Below are 22,062 nucleotides of genomic sequence, written 5' to 3'. Positions count from 1 at the left end.
CTAAATAGATTAAAAATGACCATGTAAAGAATGTAAACACCTAAGTGGCTGATTTATTCCCATATTAAATCCGAACTGATTAATTCCTCCTTCATGTAATTCTTAATTCTGCTTTTAAGTTAATTCCGTTATGTGCATGTTCGTCCCCTTGTCCCGTCCTGATGACGCACACATTCCGCGCCATCTTCTCCCTCCCATCTACGCTACTTTATCTTCCTCTTCCTCATCAGCCGATGAAAGAAGTGGAGAAGTACGTTTGTGTCAAGCTGGTGCTTTTAAACATCGGTATCACAGCGAACGTGGTTCTCATGATGTGGTGTTCCGTGTCGTGTCCGAAAAGACGAGAAGCAGGAAGCAGAGTTTGGTTATTTCCAGTCGACCCTCTGTCCAATCAGAACCCTTCCCAACTCACAGATCTGAAATGGAATTCGGCGAATTAATCTGTTTACCATGCAAACCTCAAATGGGCGTTCCCAGTTCCCTGAGAATACTGTCATTCTGAATTATTAATTCTGAATTTATAACAGTCATATAACTGTAGCCATTGACAAGACGGTGAGTTAGCATTAAACAGCGTGCATACACATCCCTATGTCTGCAGAAAGTGTGAAAATACACACGTGTTAAAATTCAGACACACCCACTGGAGTTGCAGATGTAAGCACACACACTGTTTTATCCCCATAGAGGAGCCTGTTCCTGGTTTGTGTTGGGAAAGAGACGAGAGAGGAAGACAGGGGATGAAGGGAGATACTGCTGCCACTTCTCATTCAGACCAATACCTCATCGTCTTATTCCCTGCGTCACGAAGTAGGTCAGTGGAGGAGGAGGAGGAGGAGGAGGAGGAGCGGGGGGGATGCAGCGAGGAGAGGATGAGCAGCTCCGGCTGCTGATGTGCGACTGTGTGAATGTGCAGAAACGAGACAGGACAAGAGGTGTGTATCCGTCCAACATCTGTACCGGCACGATTTAAATGTTCCCAACATCTGGCACACAACACAAAGCCTGCAGTCTGAGCACCAGATCAGAGATAAAACTCCTGCTTTCCGGTTCTTCTGCTTCCATTTTGCTTTTCTTTTCAAAAAAGAAAAAAAAAAATCTGCATGATTCACTTCCTTATTATTTGTTAAACAATCATTCCCACTTCCACCCAGCTCTTCCTCCAACACACACACACACACACAGATGAAGGGATTCTGATGCAAGCTCCTTTTCTTTTCCCACATGAAGCGAGGCGGCTGCAGAGGGAAGAAGAATGGAAGGAAAAAACAAACGGCAACAATAAAACTATTAACAAGCAGAGCCAGCAAAAAAACCTAAAGATTTAGTTGAGGCTCTGAATAAAACATCAGAGTTGTGCCTGTGGCTCACACTTTCTGCACATGCATTGTTTCTGGGCTGCAGAAATGAGGACCATTCCTGCAGGGTGCTGGGCCGTGAGGGAAGAAGAAGAGGAAGACGACTCAGCACCCGGTGCCAGACATGGGGGGGGTAGTGTCATGCATATGATACAAATAAAATGCAAGAAAAAAAAAACAAATAAACAAAAATGAATACATTTACAAGCCTTTATTGTAGCTGATGTGCGTCACTGGTTGGGTTTAATTGATGTTTGGAGTCTGGGCTTTGTTCATGCGGTACCTTCAGTACTTTGACAAAAGTTGGTTTAAAGCAGCGTTGGAACTGCATTTATCACCTACTGGGAGGCAGGAATTTTGGCTGAATGGGATTCAGGATGGAAAAGGGAAAGCAGACGACTGCACAAAAAGACAAAGAAATCTGACTTTACCTCCACAGAACAGCGAAACATCAGAAAACTGTGCGAAGCAGCTGTCTGGTTGTCTGGACACACTGACATTTAGGCTAAAAGAGCAGCAGGGAGTTTGCTCTGCTGTCACATGACCACATGTTCCCCGTATTTGTAGCGGTTTTGTAAAACATGCGTGTGTGCCTTCATGTGGAACTGAACTGCCTTCATTCGACGTGAAGGATCTCTAGTCGTGTTCTGAACATGCTGGAGCCATGCCAACACGTTGTCCCAAACCTGCCCTCTCCAACATACCCTGCCCTCCCTTTCCACAGACTTCCTGTCTGACCAGTGACTAATGGGCCGACCCTTTTCCCTCCCACTCCAAACCCACGGGCAGTGGGCCAAATCACCTGGGACAATGAGGGTTAATTCTCCCATGGATCTCATCAGATCTGCGGCCCACCCATGGTCCTTCCTCCGCCTTAGGGAAGCCATGCACACATTATACAGCTTACCCTGTTAGAGTCAGTAAAGCTAATAGCTTTATTAGAGCAACATATGGGTAAGCATCCCTCCACCGCAACACAACACAGACACACAAAGCAAACACACACATTATTGTTCGTTCTCTCTATCAACAAAGACTAAAGCTGCCTTGTTCCTGCATTGCTTCCTTAATTACAGGGACTTTAGCAGCATTGGTGGCCAGATGCATGGAAGGAAACAATATGTGACTGATCTGAAACAACTGGCATGACTAATGACAAGATACACCCTTCATCTAAATAATGTAAACACACACGCGATAGACACACACAGCGGTAAGTCTTCAACACACACCGTGACGTGCATTCCTAAGGAATGAGCTCACCCAACTATTCCAGTGAAAGTCTCGATGGTAAGCAGGGAGCTCCAGCCTCATCTGACAAATGAGCAGAGCTGACAGTTGAGGAACTGCCATTATTTCACGCTGCATTTGCATGAGCTGCATTCTTGCACTCGTTCTGAATGCGCGCAGTCTGCCAGGTCTTTAACGTTGGAACGCCACCGCTTTCACCAGAGTCGGTCTCATGTGGACCCGGACAATAGACCAGATGATTTGGTTTAGACAATTCTGCTGAGGCCCTGCAGGGTGGATGACTGGCATTGCTGTTTATGAGCATTTGATCCTCAGGAGGACAGTTACGTAGCACTGGCGGCCGGGTCTTGGTCTTGTTGAGAAACAAAATTAACATAACACAAATTCCTTAGTAGATCTTCTCTCACAGCATTGAAACCACATTCATCTGCGCTTTACTGAGGCTCCGTCTGCACATGCTCTCCGAGGATTTGGAGGTCACTGATAAGGATTCCATTTGCCCCGATGCCTACGTGCTTCTTCCAGGAAAAGAGTGGAGAATCAGAAGATCGGAAGCACACCCTGCTCGACGCCTTACTGACTGAATTCATTCTTTTGCTTATGCTCTCCCTCAATCATTTCCTTTCAGCCCTGCAATCAGCCAAAGAAAGCTGAGGACATATTCAGCTTTCTGACCTGTAAGCTGCGCCTTCAGGCGGCGTCGCCAGGACATGGTCTAAGACCGTCTGGGTCAGGGGCAAACTATGCACCAGGAAATCTCATACTGGAGTGATACTTCTGGAACAACATGACATTGACCCTGAAGCACAGACTTTCAAAAGTGGCTTATGTTTCTCACCGTGTAGCTCTTCCGACATTTAACAACAGCAACATAATGTTTAAGAGGTGAGAGTTGAGTCCAAGCCAAGAGGCTATCGGAGCGTAGAGCTGGCTTCATGCATAACAAGGACGAAAAGCCAAAGTCCCTCCTCGTAAATTGCCAACAACCACAATTATTATTAATTACTTTAATAGCTGGTGGTTAATAGTGTTGCTTAAATATTTCCAGACAGGCTCCAAGGCAAATGTAATCAGATTTAAACAGGACATTTTTCATTTTCACTTGTTTACAAACAGCTGTCAGACAGTCAGCGTGAGGATAATTCTGCATACTTGTTCTGTGTTTGCACAGCGTTCACAAATCATATGGAAGAAAAACAATGGCAGGATCTGTCAAAGAAGGTTGGGACAACTGGCTGAAGCTCTCAATTAAAACTGGGTTGCATACATGTCACAGCCCATCATTTCAACACAAGGCTACTGGCAGACTTATTGAGGTACTTTTCTGCTCCTCTTCATGGCTGGAAGTGGAGTTACAGTCTGCACATATTCCCACAATGTAAAACACAGACAGGTCCTCTAGAAGTTAACATCCCACTCTGTACTGCATGCTGACTGGCTGAAATAAGAAAAGGCCAAAAAATGAATTAAGAAAGACAAAAGCAATGGGAAGTTGTTGCACAGATCAGGTCTGCTCTACGATACTTCTTCCATTGCTTGTATTATTGACGGATTGTATCGTACTTTAGTGTTTTAGCAGTTTTAGCTGTTTTGTTTTACATGTTTTCAGTGCTTTATTTTAACTTTTGCATTAAAATGTTTAGAAATAAAGCTGAGCTGAGCAATCACTATTCCAGGCTCACATTTATCTGGCCAACATGGTGTGCAGCATCAACCAAGGAAAATGAACCATCTCCAACCATGTCCATATTTTCCCATTTAGATGAAAGTTTATGCACTAAATACCTTCTAAAGTTACACTATACTACAGTATAAGTATACTCCAGTCATCAAGAGCCACAGTCCTGCAAGTGATGCAAGTTTTCTTACTGCAACACATACCTGACTGAAATCAGTGGGTAATTAGCAGACTTGTGCAGAGTTAGTCAAACTTCATCTGCTACTTAAGTCAGATGTATGTCAGGTGTGTTGCAGCAGGGAAACTCCCAACACTTGTAGGACCAGAGATGGGCACACCTAAGTTAAGTGATTTCAGACACTTCTATGCTATCAAATAAAGATTTCAGCTTTGAATTGGAGAAATAAGCATCATATTTGACCCTTAAGTCAAACTTTTACATGTCCAAGAAGAAGAAAACACAGACATGCTTGTTCGTTTCAAACTCCTTGGTGTGGATGGGTGAGAACAGTTGGGATTAAGACCCTTCCTGCATTGTTTTTCTTCTTTGTGCTCTTATAGCATCATTTATAGTGTCTTTTTTTCCATTTGACTTCAACATTACCTTTGCTCTTCATAGGAGCCCAGACTATGTTGTCTTCATCAGAAAGATCATCGTTGGCTGCTTCCTGACCAACAACAATCTTGGTGAATGAAACAAGAAATCAGGAACTACTTCAGTCTCTCCATGAGCTTTAATTTTGCTACGTTAAAATGGGAGTTTTATTTCCAGTTTAATTCCGAATAAAAGTTAATTCTGCTTTAAACTGACGAAAAACGACCATGTAAATATTCGTTCATTCAGCTTAAAGTCAAGTAGTATGCTGGTGTTGAGCTGCTACTTCACATTTATAATAAAAATAGCCACCAAACTGGTACTTATTATGTAGTTTTTACATGTTACGACTGAAAAGACGAGAAGCAGGGAGCCAACTTTGTTTATTTCCGGTATACGTCATACGTCACGTGCACCATCTGTCCAATCAGAACCCTTCCCAACCCGCCGCTCTGAAGAGGAATTAAGCAAGGATGTGTTTCATGTAACCGTTCATTACGTTACGTAATACATTAATTCTGAATTATTTAATTTCCGATTTCTTCATTCCTAATTAAAAAAAATTATGTAACCATTGCCACCGTAGCTTAAAAGTACCCAGAAACATGAAGTCATTAATAAATCTTTAACAGAGTGATTTGACTCATTCTGATCCCAACTAAAGGTTTATAAGCCACTTTTCTTGGTGTCTTTTCTTAAAGTTTTTGGCTTCACAATAAACCCCAGTCTCCAACTGGAATGGCTAAAACAACATTTATTTTCCCGTAACCAACATGTTTGTGATTCATGCTCTGGTCCATCATTAGCTTTGTTGACACCACTTTGTTAAACATTAACTAATAAGGCGAATGTGATGTGACATTTATTTCCACAGCACAGCAAAGCTACAGTTCTTTCCGGAAAGTGGCGTATTCTTTACCCATTACACCATCTACCATTTCCAAAGCACAGTCGGGAAGTTTTCGATTGATCATCCAAGATGTCAGGACATTTGATCAGGCATCCCTTACTGTCAGGGGTTATTTCATCAGGCAAGACTCTGCTCATCACTGCGTTTTGAAACCACATCTCTCTTTGTGGAAGAATTTCAGCATGACATCTTGAATTCTTAAGACAGTCAGCTCTTTCACAACCAGCATTTGAGAATCCTCAGAGGTCTTATTGGACACAACTTCATTGAAAACAAACATATAAGCGCCGTTGGTTTTAACAGGGCCGTGAGGAACAGTAACCCACCTCATCCATTAAGTGGAAATGCCTCAACTAAAACCACTGGAAAAAGAGGAGGGGGAGATTTTTCCAATCCTCCAGGGATGCCATTAAAAGCCATTTCATTTAGTTTGATTCATTAAAAAGAATGCCATTTCCTGATGTAAGGAACATTCATTACAGTGCAAACCACATGAAGTAGCGGGGGTTGTTACAACGGTGCCGTTGAGTTTGTTGCTTTTACCAAAGCTAATGTAGGAGCTCCACGCAGCAGCCACCCGGCCATGTACAGTTTCAGCTGGAAGCTAATTATAATAAACATGTTAAACCCTCAATCGAAGCCACGAACCAAATGAGGCACGAGTTGTTTGGCGAAAGCTGAAACTACGCAGAAGAAGAAATGTTTACAGTAGGATGCGTGCTCTTCTAAGTGGTTTTCTGCTTCACCTCATGCAACTTCTCAGCTCTTAAAACTATGTATGGTTGCTGTAATCAGAAGATAATCCGCATGTTACATAAGCAAACTATCAGCCAAATGCTGCGTGAGATTCTAGCAATACAGATGTTGTTGTTGGCTCGGGGCAGAAGGTGAATCAGGTGGGGAGGCAAACGGAGGCACAGGGTTGACCCAGTTCTGCACTGGCTAACGGGTGCAGCTCATCAGTACAGTAGACTGGATCACTAGGATAACTATGCTATTAATATTGGGAGTGAGAAGAAAGGCGGCCATGCCACATTCCGCAGGCTCCGACATTCCCACATATTAACAAGGCTGGGAATGAAATCCAACACTTGGCATCGGCGTCCCTTGAACCCCAAAGCACTTTCCTGCCGTGTCAAATTGCTTTCTTATTTCAACAGGGAGGAGCGCGCCAGAGTCACGAGCTCTCACTCTGACTGAAGATGTGTTATTATGTGTGGGGAGAAAAGTTGGCATGAATTCGGCCTCGGAGCTGGTTACCATGACTCTCTGGAGAGAAGGGATGCAGAACTTCCCAGAGACTCCACGTTCTTCCAACACCCCAGAGTCTCGTCTTTTCTAAAGGATGCACCATTTCCATCAGTGCGATGAACTCATCCAAATCACACAGATACTTGTGAGAACACTTCTGCAAAGACAACAGTTTGCGCCCATTCATGCTCACACTAACCATTACGTCAGCAGTTCTAGGGTTGACGTGCCTTCACCTTGCCATTGCTCGACTTCTGGTTCTCATTGCTCTGATAGCAACCAAGCTTGGCTGGGTGAAGGGTCAACAGCTGCGGCATTGAGGACAGAGGGCTCCTGGGTAATGTCTGGAATGCTCTTCAGGGACTGTTATAGCCAGGCAGATAGGGACAGCCCTCTGAAATGACCAGCATTTTTAAAAATAGCCTGCAGTAATGCTGCACTGAATCAAAGTACTGTACAGAGGAGATATGCTTACACATCATAAGACCCGGAAAGTGTGTCACTGGCACAAATACAATCGTGCCATTTGATACCCACTCAGCGTGGGGACTTCCATTGATGTAGAGGAGTAGCAGCCTTCCTCCTGAAGACTCCAGGACTTTTTAATCCTGCAGATACTTTAATGAATCTACTGTAAACAACATGAGGGGGATACCAAATGATCAGATTAAAGCAGCTTTACAGACCTCGGCTCTTATTTGCATTAATGAACCATCAAGGTGCCAGTTGGTAGAGTTGGACTGTTAAGATGCTGTTGCTTACTAACCATCCCTCACAAGCCTTTTAAACCTGACGGCACAGCTCATGCATCTGTAATGGTCAATGAAATATAAAAAAAAAAAAAAAAGCTCAGCTAACTCTGCCGTACAATATGTGTTTGTCTTTGATTTGTGCTAATGTGCTCTTACCATGCCGAATCTTTTAGAGATGTCAACCTCACCATAAAAAAAAGTAACTATGTTTAAAATAAAACCTATTTAAAATATATCAAAGTCTATATTTTTAAGTCAAAAATACTTTTGATCACAATAGTCATGCAAATACATGTTTTTCTTCTCTATACTTTACACCTATGCCACTGTGCCTGCCCCTAAGTGAACATGAATGTAGGAGGATTTCAAGCAGCCTGAGCTTTTAACGTGAGGGAAAATGATACCATCTTGATCAAAATCCACAAAACACAAAGTCAACATTCATGGATAGCTCCTGAAAGGCATGAAAGATCTTCTGATTGGTCTTTAAGCCACTGAAATGTTGAAGAAATGGTGTTTTTCATATCTCTGTTATCAGTTTCCCCAACTTGTGGGGGAAAAAAAAAGCTGACAATGCTGAGGTTTATGTGTGGTTTGTTTTCCTTCAATAGATCATCGGACTTGTTGAGCTATGAGCCGTTATTCCAGATCAGTTTCACAGGTGGCCTCGTGGATGAATCTGATTATTGTACTTTGTACAGACCTGCAGGATTTACGGTCCACGCAATGCTTCCATGGGGAATGATGCTTCAGAGGTTTTCCAATGAAGGAAACATTGATCATCTGAGATACCGCTTTGCTCTGACTGGGGAAGAAAAAGTCCGTTAGCATGATGTGAACATATTCGGCTGGGGAGAGAGGGGGAATGTGTGGCTACAAGCCAGCGCTGGCCGCGTGATTGATGAACATGAGGGATCGGCCTTGGTCTCTGCTCTAAAATAGGACTGCACCCATTACACAACATGTTCCATCCGTCGATTTTGAAAATGCCAAACATTTTCCAGAGCTTTACATCGAGTTGCAGTCATCACATGACCGCTTCTGTGGTCTGAAATGAAAGCATGTCACTCCTCTGACAGCAATATCCCCGAACTCCTGCAATGTTTTCCAGAACTTATTGCACCCCGACTCAACATTCAGTGGATCTCAGCTAAAAATAAACTGAAGACTATAACAAATATGCTAAAAGCCTTGCTTACACCCTGCATCGGTCCAGAATAAAGCACTGACAACACAAGACCACTGTCAGAACCAGACTTCTGCTGCCTGTTACGAGACGTATAAAGCCCAGTCCTTCCTCCAATAACAACACAAAATGTTGAAACAAGAACTTTCAACTGAGGCTTCTGACTTGCTGTTTATTTTATCGGCTGCGCTATTCTCCGTTTTCCCGGCAGGATTAAGAACAGACAACTAGGTTGAACATCTGTAGCATCATCTGCTGCGGGAACAGCACTTCAGGGTAGCTACTGCTTTCAATGAGCAGGAAGGGTAAGGAGGAGTATCAGTATCATCGTGAAATACCTCCTACTTACCCGCTTCAGAGGGGCTGTGCTACGAGATCAATTATCCCTGTGTCGAGTCACGAACAATGGAGGTAAAAGAAAAAGGAAAAAGAAAGAAAGCCACTCCACATAGACAGCTCAGGAGAAACTTTTAAAGCATCCCTGCATCCTCTGGCTTCAGAGAACTCTTTGTGCCTTTCAGAGTTCGAGCCTCGGGTCCAGATTCCATGCCGTCGCTGCTGCGTTTTGTCTGCTTCTCCCCTGAGCTTCTGAGCTGAGCTCTGGATTTCAGCTGACTGTGCTGGGAGCTGAGCTGTTGACATTGTCCCCGTTCTCCCCACCCCTCCCATTCTGTCTTTTGATCACTCATCTCCCCTCCCCTCCCCTCCCGTTCTGGACTCCAGCCTCAGCGTATGACAGCATCCATGTGGATGTCAGCTACGTAGCAATGGATTTTCTGTGAATTTCAATGCAATGATGTGCAGAAAACATGGGTGTAGGTAGGCATCGGTAAACTGAGCTTCCCCACCCTCTGAAATGCCAACTCCACTCAAATGAATTCCCTCCCTGAGTGAACAGAAAATGCCCTTTTTCTTGATGCATCTCCTTGTCGTTAACGCACGCATGAAAGCACGCGCATTTACACCAGCACGTGCTCACTCAAAGACACGCCAAATGTGGCTTTATTCATTAGTAATTACCCTGTGACTCAGACAGGAAAAGGATTTTCCTGAGATCCAATCAGCGTTCATTGAGAATAAGGTTGGCTTTGTCAAGTTCGCAGCATTAACTCAGCCTCATGATATGTGTGGAAGTGTAGGGGGGAGATGAGGGGGGGATTACCTGGAAAGCCACATTATATAGAGAAATCAGTGAAGCAGAGTTCGAGTATGTAACTTTGATAAGCTGAAGACAATGAGGCAGGGCAAGGGTCAGCATGGAAAGCTTTGTGCAGCTGACCGGATCAAAGTCAGATTTGATGCTTCTGCTGGTTTTCCTCAACTAGCTTATTTATCACATCTTTCTTTCCAAAACTGTTCACCGTCATTAGTGTCATCACCATTATTGTTTCGTGTATCTGTAAGATTATTTCTTGCTATTTCAATTCTAATTATTTTATCTATTTTACTTTTTTAATTCATTTATATCTATTTTAGATTTGATTTTAACCTGTTTTTATATATTTAACTGGCTGTTTATCTTCACCCCAAAACCACCAGGCAGATTTTTCTGATTTTTTATTTTTTTTTTTTTTTTGAGTGGTTCTTGGTCAAACTTAGATTCCATTCAATTTTAGAAGCGATCTGGAAGAATTTGTGGACACAGGAATTAAAAAAAGGTCTCCACTCTCTGCTCCAAGTGCTTTTCTAGTTTTAAATTTCTTTTTGGACTCATTTTATTTTTGTTTTGTTTTATTTCATCATGCAGAGACTGCAGATGTAAAATGGCTATTTGGCCAAGTCTGGTACATTTACAGTAATGTTTATTTGTGTAAAATGTTTCTATTAAATAAACCACAGTTTTAGTACAGCACCTGTGTCAGCTGTTGTTTTTAAAGTTCTATAGAAAGAAAAAAAATTGTATGGTATGGTATGGTATGGTGTGGAATGGTATGGTAAGGTGTGGAATGGTATGGTACAGTATGGTACGGTACTTTATGGTATGGTATGGTGTGGAATGGTATGGTATGGTACTTTATGGTATGGTACGGTACTTTATGGTATGGTATAGTGTGGAACGGTATGGTATGGTGTGGAATGGTATGGTATGGTGTGGAATGGTATGGTATGGTACTTTATGGTATGGTACGGTACTTTATGGTATGGTATAGTGTGGAACGGTATGGTATGGTGTGGAACGGTATGGTACGGTACTTTATGGTATGGTACGGTGTGGAACGGTATGGTATGGTGTGGAACGGTATGGTACGGTACTTTATGGTATGGTACGGTGTGGAACGGTATGGTATGGTGTGGAACGGTATGGTACGGTACTTTATGGTATGGTACGGTGTGGAACGGTATGGTATGGTATGGTATGGTGTGGAACGGTATGGTACGGTACTTTATGGTATGGTACGGTGTGGAACGGTATGGTATGGTATGGTGTGGAACAGTATGGTACGGTACTTTATGGTATGGTATGGTGTGGAATGGTATGGTATGGTATGGTGTGGAACGGTATGGTACGGTACTTTATGGTATGGTACGGTGTGGAACGGTATGGTATGGTATGGTGTGGAACGGTATGGTACGGTACTTTATGGTATGGTATGGTGTGGAACGGTATGGTATGGTGTGGAACGGTATGGTATGGTATGGTGTGGAACAGTATGGTACGGTACTTTATGGTATGGTATGGTGTGGAATGGTATGGTATGGTATGGTGTGGAACGGTATGGTACGGTACTTTATGGTATGGTACGGTGTGGAACGGTATGGTATGGTGTGGAACGGTATGGTATGGTGTGGAATGGTATGGTATGGTACTTTATGGTATGGTACGGTACTTTATGGTATGGTACGGTACTTTATGGTATGGTATAGTGTGGAACGGTATGGTATGGTACTTTATGGTATGGTACGGTACTTTATGGTATGGTATAGTGTGGAACGGTATGGTATGGTACTTTATGGTATGGTATGGAACGGTATGGTACTTTATGGTATGGTGTGGAACGGTATGGTATGGTTTGGTATGGTGTGGAACGGTATGGTACGGTACTTTATGGTATGGTACGGTGTGGAACGGTATGGTATGGTACTTTATGGTATGGTACGGTGTGGAACGGTATGGTATGGTACTTTATGGTATGGTACGGTGTGGAACGGTATGGTATGGTATGGTGTGGAACGGTATGGTACGGTACTTTATGGTATGGTACGGTGTGGAACGGTATGGTATGGTATGGTGTGGAACGGTATGGTACGGTACTTTATGGTATGGTATGGTGTGGAACGGTATGGTATGGTATGGTGTGGAACGGTATGGTACGGTACTTTATGGTATGGTACGGTGTGGAACGGTATGGTATGGTGTGGAACGGTATGGTACGGTACTTTATGGTATGGTACGGTGTGGAACGGTATGGTATGGTATGGTATGGTGTGGAACGGTATGGTACGGTACTTTATGGTATGGTACAGTGTGGAACGGTATGGTATGGTATGGTGTGGAACAGTATGGTACGGTACTTTATGGTATGGTATGGTGTGGAACGGTATGGTATGGTATGGTGTGGAACGGTATGGTATGGTATGGTGTGGAACAGTATGGTACGGTACTTTATGGTATGGTATGGTGTGGAACGGTATGGTATGGTATGGTATGGTGTGGAACAGTATGGTACGGTACTTTATGGTATGGTATGGTGTGGAACGGTATGGTATGGTATGGTATGGTGTGGAACGGTATGGTACGGTACTTTATGGTATGGTATGGTGTGGAACGGTATGGTATGGTATGGTGTGGAACAGTATGGTACGGTACTTTATGGTATGGTATGGTGTGGAACGGTATGGTATGGTATGGTGTGGAACGGTATGGTACGGTACTTTATGGTATGGTACGGTGTGGAACGGTATGGTATGGTGTGGAACGGTATGGTACGGTACTTTATGGTATGGTACGGTGTGGAACGGTATGGTATGGTGTGGAACGGTATGGTACGGTACTTTATGGTATGGTACGGTGTGGAACGGTATGGTACGGTACTTTATGGTATGGTATGGTGTGGAACGGTATGGTATGGTATGGTGTGGAACAGTATGGTATGGTATGGTGTGGAACAGTATGGTATGGTATGGTGTGGAACAGTATGGTATGGTATGGTGTGGAACGGTATGGTACGGTACTTTATGGTATGGTACGGTGTGGAACGGTATGGTATGGTGTGGAACGGTATGGTACGGTACTTTATGGTATGGTACGGTGTGGAACGGTATGGTATGGTGTGGAACGGTATGGTACGGTACTTTATGGTATGGTGTAGAATGGCAAGATTTGGTATATTATGGTGTGACTTGACATGCTCATACCAAGTGAGTTTATCTACAAACAAACAGTCAAGTCAGCAATTTTCTGCCTTTGAACCCCTAACTTTGCTGCTCTCATCCTGCTTACGTGTCTGTTTAGGATTACACTTAGTTCATCAGAGAAACGCAGTTCCTGATCCATGTTTGCGGTCAGCTGTCTGGTGCCAATGCCATCCCTCCTACGTCAAAGAGCTCATGGCCACAGTCAGAAAGCTGGGCTGAATTTCTGTCTGATAACCTTTGTTGTGACATCACCTTTGCTTGTTTAGGCGACTTTGTTGTTCAGAAAAATATCCACAAGTCAATCAAGACCTTTATACATCTTTGACAGATCAGCAGCACAGCCCAGTTCTTTGAAGGCAAGGGTCGAAAGTCAAGCGATTTCATACATAGCGATCTTATCATCATCTGGAGTATTTGTCTGGCGCACCAGCTGAACAACATGACAACAGAACAGTCTGTTATGTTGACTTCAGCCCTCTATATTTATAATGCAGAGGTTATCTAAGATTTCCATCTCCTGTTAGGGTGCTTTCACACTACTTCGTAAACACTTCTTGGGCAATCAGCAGATTAAAAATAAAAGTAAAACGCCCTACACAACAGCTTTATCCAGACACCAGAGCCCATTTACATAAATCAGGGCTCAGATGCTATAGCAACCATCCATTCTTCTTACATTTACACTCACACACAAACTGGAGCCATTTGTATGCTGAAGTATGGCGAAAAGGGGGAGTCATAATGCCATTTGTCATCTTTCTCTGGGGACAAAAGACAGATGACACGAAGTCGCAAGCGGTAATGCCTGGGTGCATTCCTGAGTGAGCCCTTGGGACACATCCATTAACCCAGCTCAAAGACAGAGACAGCTTATCTCCATACTGTCCACATCCCCCTCCCTACCTTTCTCTTCCTTTGCAGCATCATTTCTACTTTCTCTCCAGGGTAACTGCCCTCAAACCGCAGGAGAAATCTCTAAACAGGGCTCATGGAAGAGGATAGATTCAAACCCCAGTCCCGCTGAGCACTAAGGGCACTTCAGCTACTCGTGCATCTTCCAGCACAGCCTGGTAATTGAGCCAAATAGAGTCAGTTCAACGTGCTTGAGATAAGCATCATGCCACCATCAAATGAAAAAAAGTTGAACTAGGTCTTGAACCAATCTGCTTTTTTCTTTTTAGAGGGTATGTTTATTTTTACTCGTCTTGCAGAAAAGGAGAAAATAAGAGGTTAGACACTTGTGTACGACTCCACATTGTCACTTTGTGTGCCAAAGAGGACCGCAGATCATGGCTTGGCATGGATGAACTTGCTCGGTCCCCCTTAGTTGCTCCTTCAAAACACAAGTGAGGCTGCTGTTTGTTTGCCCACAGTGAACGGCAAATGTCACGAGTGATAAACCAGCTGCAGAGTAGGTCAAGTGAGAGGTAGGATGCACTCTTCTCTGGAGATCTTTGTGTTGGGAAATGTCATGTAGTTCCAGAGAGTCTGCCAGTCACCTGTCAGTTAGCTGATGCCTGAATCACCGTGCACCCACAGAGGATGTACATCCACTCAGCTTTCGCCATATTTCATAAACTCAGTCAAACGAGGGGAACTTGGCACTTGGTGCACTGTTGGACAAAAGGTGAATGGAATATTGGGCTTGAAAAAGTGGGTCACCCTCGGTGGTCCTCTCAAGGCTAATAAACCATCCCTTCTCCATCAGATGCCTCCTGTAAAACAGTAGTCAAACTTGACAACATGTAAAGAAACAGCTGTGCAGAAGTGCTTTAATCTGAAGACACTGGCATGTGAAAGCAGCACCGGTCCTCCTCCAAGCCAGTGGCTGCCAGAGCCAACACAGCAAACAGTCATGTTTTACAACATGTTGTTCCTCTGAGGATTATTTAGAGTTTTCTCTTGACCAGACAGCTCTTATTTAAGTTTGTTTTGTTTAAGCCAGGAATTCCTTGTGACAGCACTTCGCACACAACCATTTCTTTCACCGCCATACACAGATAAATTGCTACAGAGGAAAATACCATGGCTTTCACAAAGCCTGAACTCTTGACAGCATAAATATGAGGGCACATTTTTACACGGTCTAATTGTATGTTGGCTATAAATCATCATAGCGGAGAGTACTGTATTATTCATTTTTCAAAAGTCCCTGCATAAAAGTGCTGTAGCCTAATCACAGTAAGGCAGTAAACCATAAATCTGAATGTAGTCACCATGTCCTTATGGTGACATTCTTTCCAACTCCTTACACCCTCCCGTATAAATTCTTCTTGTCTACTTCTAGAATAAACTTCTACTTTGACTCTGTTCCCTTCAATCACAAATGTATGACAAGCAATCTGCTTTTAACTTCAGCCTCAGAATTATCCATCATTTGTTCCAAGAGCTTATTCTGTGTTTTGCAAAAAGTACTGGTGAACTGAATGGTTCTTTTGTCTGAGAGGCAGACTGGGCAGGGTCAAAGGTCATCCGACTGCCTGCTTCCACAGTACCTCTTGTGTCTGCCTGGATGTGTGCCAGCTAAATGCCGTCATGTTTGGACAATAGTCCAGCTTTCCGCTGACTGACTCATGACAGCGTCCTCATGTTAACCAGTGATGTAATACCTTGATCTTTGGGCATGAAGGCCATCACTATCAGACTTTGATTAATTATACAATGTTGTCATCTTAATATTGCAACACAAATAAAAAGAGAAATTGCAGGCTAAGGCTCCCTATGTTATGGATTTTTTTGTCCAAGCAAAGAGCTATTCTCTCCCACATAAAAGCACTGCAGCTGAACTGTCTGGAACGCTTTATTGGCAGCTGAGGGGTTTTCTTACGTTTCCAACAGCCTCTAGAAGAATGAGCTGCTGCTTCACAGGCCTTTTTTTCTTTTTGTAACTCACTAAAGCCACTTCTATTAAACCATGAGCAAAGTAAGCTAAATGTTCTGGGTTGGTTGCCCAAGGGAACACAAGAGATTTTATGCATGCTGCTCTGCATCTTAAAAGCTGAAGTCGTTGCATGACTTAGACGGCTAATGGCACCATTAGCTTTGACTGAACAAACCACATGAGAAATCATAAAAGTGTGGAAACTTTGATAAGTTTGAAGGCCTGAATGTGGCTCAGTTTGTTACCTTGCTAGCCTATCTAGACATGTGAGAACTTGACTTTAGTTTATTTTAAAAACACCATTGCAGGAAGTAAATTGGTTTGTGAAATGTACCATTTCCTGGAGGAGAATCTCCTTGTTCTTGATATGACTCTAGATCAATTGTAGCATGATTTATTTTATTTTTTTAGTCCAGGTCTTGCAGCAGATAAGAGCCAGTTATTACATAGAAGCTATGTAAAAACTTTGCACTTTGGTCAAACCAGCCAAACCTTTAAAATAATACATCCCCATTCCCACCGAAGGTGGCGCTGCACTAGTATTTAGCAAAAGAGAGGAAAAGACCCACGTGAAGAAGAAAACTCTGTTTCCTCCACCTGCGAGTTAAACATGGAGACAAAACTATCACTGTTTTGGGTTTTTATTGTGTCTTATGCAAGTATACTGCAGAAATACACTGCAACAATGGACGCAGTATAAACGCCAGACGAGGCAGAGGACCCTTAACGCCATTGCTATGGATTTACCCACAATGCAATGCTATGCAAAATGCAGAAAGGGACTTTTTGTAGTCTGCTTCTTGCATTTGATCCACTTGAAACGGAACAAGATCAGCGTTTGTAGGTGGACCGAGTCAACTTCTTTGATCCGAATCAGAATTCGTTTGGCGCGTTCACATTTTCCCAAAGGAAGCGGACTTTTCTTAGCAAACAAAGTCGGATTCTAGTCAAAAAGTCAGATGTGAATGTGCCCTAAAACTATAAAATAAGCATATTACAGTACCTTTAAAAAGTGATAATGCACAACAATAACAGCTGACACCTCCAGAATTTAGAAACATGATATTTAAAGTACAAAGGGGCCCACATAAGAAAGCCTGCTGTTGCTATAACAGCTCGCATTTTTATGGCTCCCTTTCGGCCACAGGTGTGTGAACTGTAAAGAGAAGAATGGAGACTGACAGAATAGTAATGGTGAAAAAAGAAAAAAGAGACTGATGTTAAAACTGATCCCTTTCTCCTTTTCCAGATGCTTCCATTCAAAAGAAAGACTTATATATTCCAGTTGCTGTTATATTGGCACCATGGGGACCTCTCTTCATGGGGAGTCTACCTCAGCTTTACTACTGACATTTTAATGTATAACATTTTTCTTATCCTGCCATCTGAAGGGAAAAAAAAAAAATCAAAAAGTACCAATCTTATTCTAAACCGACCTTTATTGCTGACCACAGTCTGAACCCAAGACTTAAATCCACCTGAGCCGTTCCAGGTGCAACACTGTCCCTTCGTAGAATCCATTTAAAACAATGTAAATCAAGGCTTTTGCATCCCTCACAGGCAGAAAAAGAGAGGACAAATGTGGGAAGTGTGATGAGAATGTATGGTACTATTCATGACACACACACACACACACACACACACACACACACACACACACACACACACACACACACACACACACACACACTGTGATGAGTGTCACAGTATCGCCCTGAAAACATCTGGGAGTCATCTGTCTGCCAACCGCGGCCCCCTGTGAACAGGTGTGTCTGCATCCATGGCCTTTGGCCCTTTTTCATGACCCCTGCGCTCTAGTTATCAGCAGGCAGCTCTTTGAACTGTGTGGCAGCAGCAGACTCAGACAGCGCTGCCTGAAAAGCCAAGGTCACATCACCTCAGACTCCGGGCGCCACTGATGGGGCATATTTGTTGTTCACTCCTGCAGAAATTGCAGGTCAGGACTTCAAATAAACTTAAACTTGCAGCTCAAATTGTAATTGCATAATAATGGAGTTGAGCTGGGGTGATTAGCCATTTCCATAATGTGCAGAAACAATCAAAACAAAAACACAACCGAAGATTTATGCATTTGCTATAACGCTGTGAGGGCTAAAGCAACAACTGGCCAACTTTTCAAGCCAATTTAAAAACAAAAAAAACTACTGTTCTCCATTTTTAATCACAAACCAGAGGAAGTGGATTTTCTAAAAATAGGGGACCCATTTTGCTTTCAAACCCTCTGGTCTACAGAGACCATAATGGCTTCAACACACCCAGCTAAAGCACTGTATTGCTTTTACTGAAAAGTGCAAAATTAAAGCTTTTTTTCCTTAAAAATGCCTTTTTTGTGTCTCATAATGCTGTGGGTGATATCTGGGTGTTGCGCTTTACTGCAGTGAATCTTATGAGCTCTCATGGGGGGATGACAAAATAATAACAAACACTTCCTGTTTATCTCCACGGTTAGAACAGCCTGTTCTGAGCTGCTGCTCATTCCAACACAAATACTAATACTTATCATATTTAATAGCAAACGCTATTTCTGATGATGATCACATTTAAGACAGAAGCCTGAAATGAGAGTAAACAGATGACTGGAGAGCTTTAAAAGTGGAAAAAAAAAAAAAAAAAACGTGCAGCAGAGTTAATGGATTTCCCCTCCAGCCATACAACCAGACCAAATACCAGCCGACCTTTGACTCTGCAGCATCACTCAAACGCACGTGCCTCGTGTTTCATCCATCCACACAGATACTTTGTCTGTCCAGCTATGTGCAAGGGAGGGTCAGATATGCAGTTACCATGATTAACTATCTCGTCAAACAAGATGGCAACATCCTGCTCCCCAGCTGAGAGTGGACTCCCTTTAAATTATCTTGCAGGATGTTGTCACGTGGATTAATCTTGTCCTGAGTCAACACATCCTGCAGTGGCTGAGAGGAGCATACAGACACAAAAGATGGTCTTTTTAAGGGCTGAGCCAGAACTGCCCTGGTGTTTGAGCTGATAAGCAACACTCAGCCCTGTCTGCAGGAAGCCATCAGGCTCATGCGTAAACAAACCCACTTAACTAATTTGATAAGAGCCAGTCTTAATTAGTCGCTCCATTCTTTTCCATTTGTGTCACAGAGAAATAGCGTGGCTGCAGAAGTTCCCACCCTGCTCAGGCTCTGCAGAAGCATGCAGATAACAGCATGCTGGAAATGTTGGGAATTTTTTTATTTCATGCAATTAAACAACTCACATCTTTACAAGTCTGCAGAAAATGAGCACTTCATGTAGAAAATATAAACATATCATGATATTAAATACAGCGACAGACTGAAAAGTTTGGCTAGCATAATGTTTGGGGCTACAGTGACAATTACAGAAACTGCAAAAACATGATTTGTACAGCAAAGTGGTTTTTACAACCATTTTCATGCTGGCTGCAATTTTCAAAAAGGTGCAGAAAATAATTCATTTATATAATATCAGATGTAATATTTTAGAGTGCTGGAATTTTTTTAGTAAGAGACCAAAAGCAAAAGAAATGCTCCATGTAGCACACATTATTATTGTTTAGCTGAAACACTCAGTTTATTTAAATCGAGGTTAAAGACCCGTCTGTTCTCAGCCGCATTTCAGTAGTTTTCATTCAAAGTTATTTTGAGTTCATTTCAATTCCAACTCTGCATGTTTCTTTACTTACTTTTACTTTTAAATTCTGCTTCTATCAGCCCTGTGATGGACTGGCGACCTGTCCAGGGTGTACCCTGCCGCTCACCTGGAGGCTGCTGGGATAGGCTACTTCTTCCCTGCAACCCTTACTTGGATTAAGCAGGTTTAGTAAATGAATGAATGAATTATGCTTCTATTTTTTTTATAGTGTTTTATTACCTCTGTAAAGCACTTTGAATCACCCTGTTGTTGAATTCTACAATACAAATAAACATGCTTTGCCTTTAGTTTCATGCTCAGGTAAATTACAAGAATAATTAGTTTTATTTGATTCTCATTGTGTTCTGAAGGTCAGTAGTAGGGGACCTTTTAGTGGAGAAAATTGTACATTTCCTCTTTTAGAGTAAAAGCTGTGTACATTGGTTTTGTGTGAGGTAAGCTAGACTCCTGCTAGAATTAAATTTTGGACATTTCTTTTAATAAAAGTTGCTGAAGGTGTCCCCGACAGTTCTTTTAGGAGTGCAGCAGCTAAATCAATGTGTATAATCTGGGATTCTTCAAGCGTACCACAATGCCACTGCAGCAAGAATATTTCTGACAGTGACTGTCGTCCAATCAGTGATCAGTATTTAATACCGATCATCTGGTTTGTCTGAAAACAAAGTTAACTGTACCTCTAGACTCCAAATAGGTCAGCAACAGCTAATGGCTAGCATGGCTAAGCTTCTACTTTCCATTATGTTTGCTTGTTTTAAGTGATAAAAAGTGACAATGTTTGAGTAAAAGGTTGAAAAACAAGTGGAAGTTATGGTTGAATTCACTGGTAAATTAAAAAGTATTGATTAACTTAACAGAAAAATTAAATATTGATGTTATTCAGCCACCAGCAGGCTGTCTTTGTGTTTTATTACACTTTCTAATCATTTAAAGGTTTTCAAAGAATCCTGTGTCCATTTTTTGTGAAGTAAAAGGTTAGCTTGATGGTAGTACACATTCATCCCAAGTCCCAAGTGGTGCCTTCACACATTAATTCCCATGTAATGAATACTGATGCTCCCCCACACCATCACAGATGCTGGCTTTTGCAGCTTTTTCTTATAATGATCAATAATCATCATCATCATCAATTGGCAAGTTTAAGGCTGTGCTTGTTTGTGTGCACAAGGATGACTGAATAAACTGATTTAAGTGTGGGAAAACACTATCAATATGGTTCTTCTTACTATTGTGTGTTTAAGAGGGACAATGTCAGCATATACACCGTCACCCCAAGCTGTGCAGAGTGTTGTTACAGAGCAGAGGTGGAGGTGGGTATTGCTCTGGGGTCCTTTGTGCAGCAATTACCCAACAGAAGGGTAAATGATGGTGTTGATTAAAGCCAGCTGAGCCCAGACCAGGCTCTTGTAGCGGCACGTGGCCCTGAAATCCATCCAACATAGTGACACACTCCGACGGGTCAGGAGGTCCAATGAATATCTTCATTTCCTTCTACTCCAAGTGTTCAGATGAGCTCATCAGATAAATCCAAGGATTTATGGCGCATCACACGTCAACATTAACTCATTCCTACCACACACTCGTCACTACAAAATGGACTTCCAGAGTGTTTCTTGGCTTTGAGACGATATTAAACAGCTGCAGTTGAGTTTTATAAGATTAATATTTGCAAAGGTTTCTCCATAGCTTTATAACACAAACACCAACAAGAGCGCAAGATGTATCACGCTTAGAGATGACAAAGATGTTTCTGTGCTTATAAAACCAAGCGCAGAGGACAAGCATTACTGCAAGTTCAGAAAAAACTTCCCAGTGAGTGTTTTAATGAAGATCATCAAAACAAATTTCATTTCCAAATTGTCTCAGTGAGGCAGAAATTTCAACAACAGTGGCAATAATTCTGCTTCGTGTCAAACAACTAAATCTTCCCACAAACAAAAGAAAAAGGACCTTAAATTGCAGCATAAAAAGAAAACTGTCCATGTTAAAAGGAAAAACTGCTGGTTTTTAGTTCTGCAAAACAATATTTTTGAACAAATTTACGTTCCTGTGCTTCTGACAACAACCATCTCATATAGGTCACTTCTCACACTGGCATCGTTTGGTCCTCTTTAACCCTCTGGGGACCAAGGGTATTTTAAAGAAATAACCTTGCCTGACTTTTTTTTTTTTTTTTTTTTAAGT

At 42.4% G+C, this 22,062-nt stretch overlaps 1 protein-coding gene across 5 annotated transcripts in view; it reads right to left on the bottom strand.

Moving 5' to 3' along the window:
• daam2 (dishevelled associated activator of morphogenesis 2) overlaps positions 1 to 22,062 on the bottom strand; it is a 114,054-nt gene that overhangs the window by 78,537 nt on the left and 13,455 nt on the right. For 4 of the 5 annotated variants that reach the window (XM_079262240.1, XM_079262243.1, XM_079262242.1 and 1 more), the window contains exon 1: positions 9,331 to 9,576. The exons of the other annotated variant lie outside the window; for it this stretch is intronic. The gene's annotated coding sequence lies outside the window, so the exon portion shown is untranslated. Of the gene's footprint in view, positions 1 to 9,330; positions 9,577 to 22,062 lie in introns of those variants that run through there. 5 annotated transcript variants of the gene reach the window in all.

Source organism: Telmatherina bonti (genome assembly GCF_933228915.1).
Source record: "Telmatherina bonti genome assembly, chromosome: 22".
Taxonomy (NCBI): Eukaryota; Metazoa; Chordata; class Actinopteri; order Atheriniformes; family Telmatherinidae; genus Telmatherina; species Telmatherina bonti.
The sequence above is the reverse complement of the archived record's forward strand: the minus strand, read 5'-3'. Positions and strand labels throughout refer to the sequence as shown.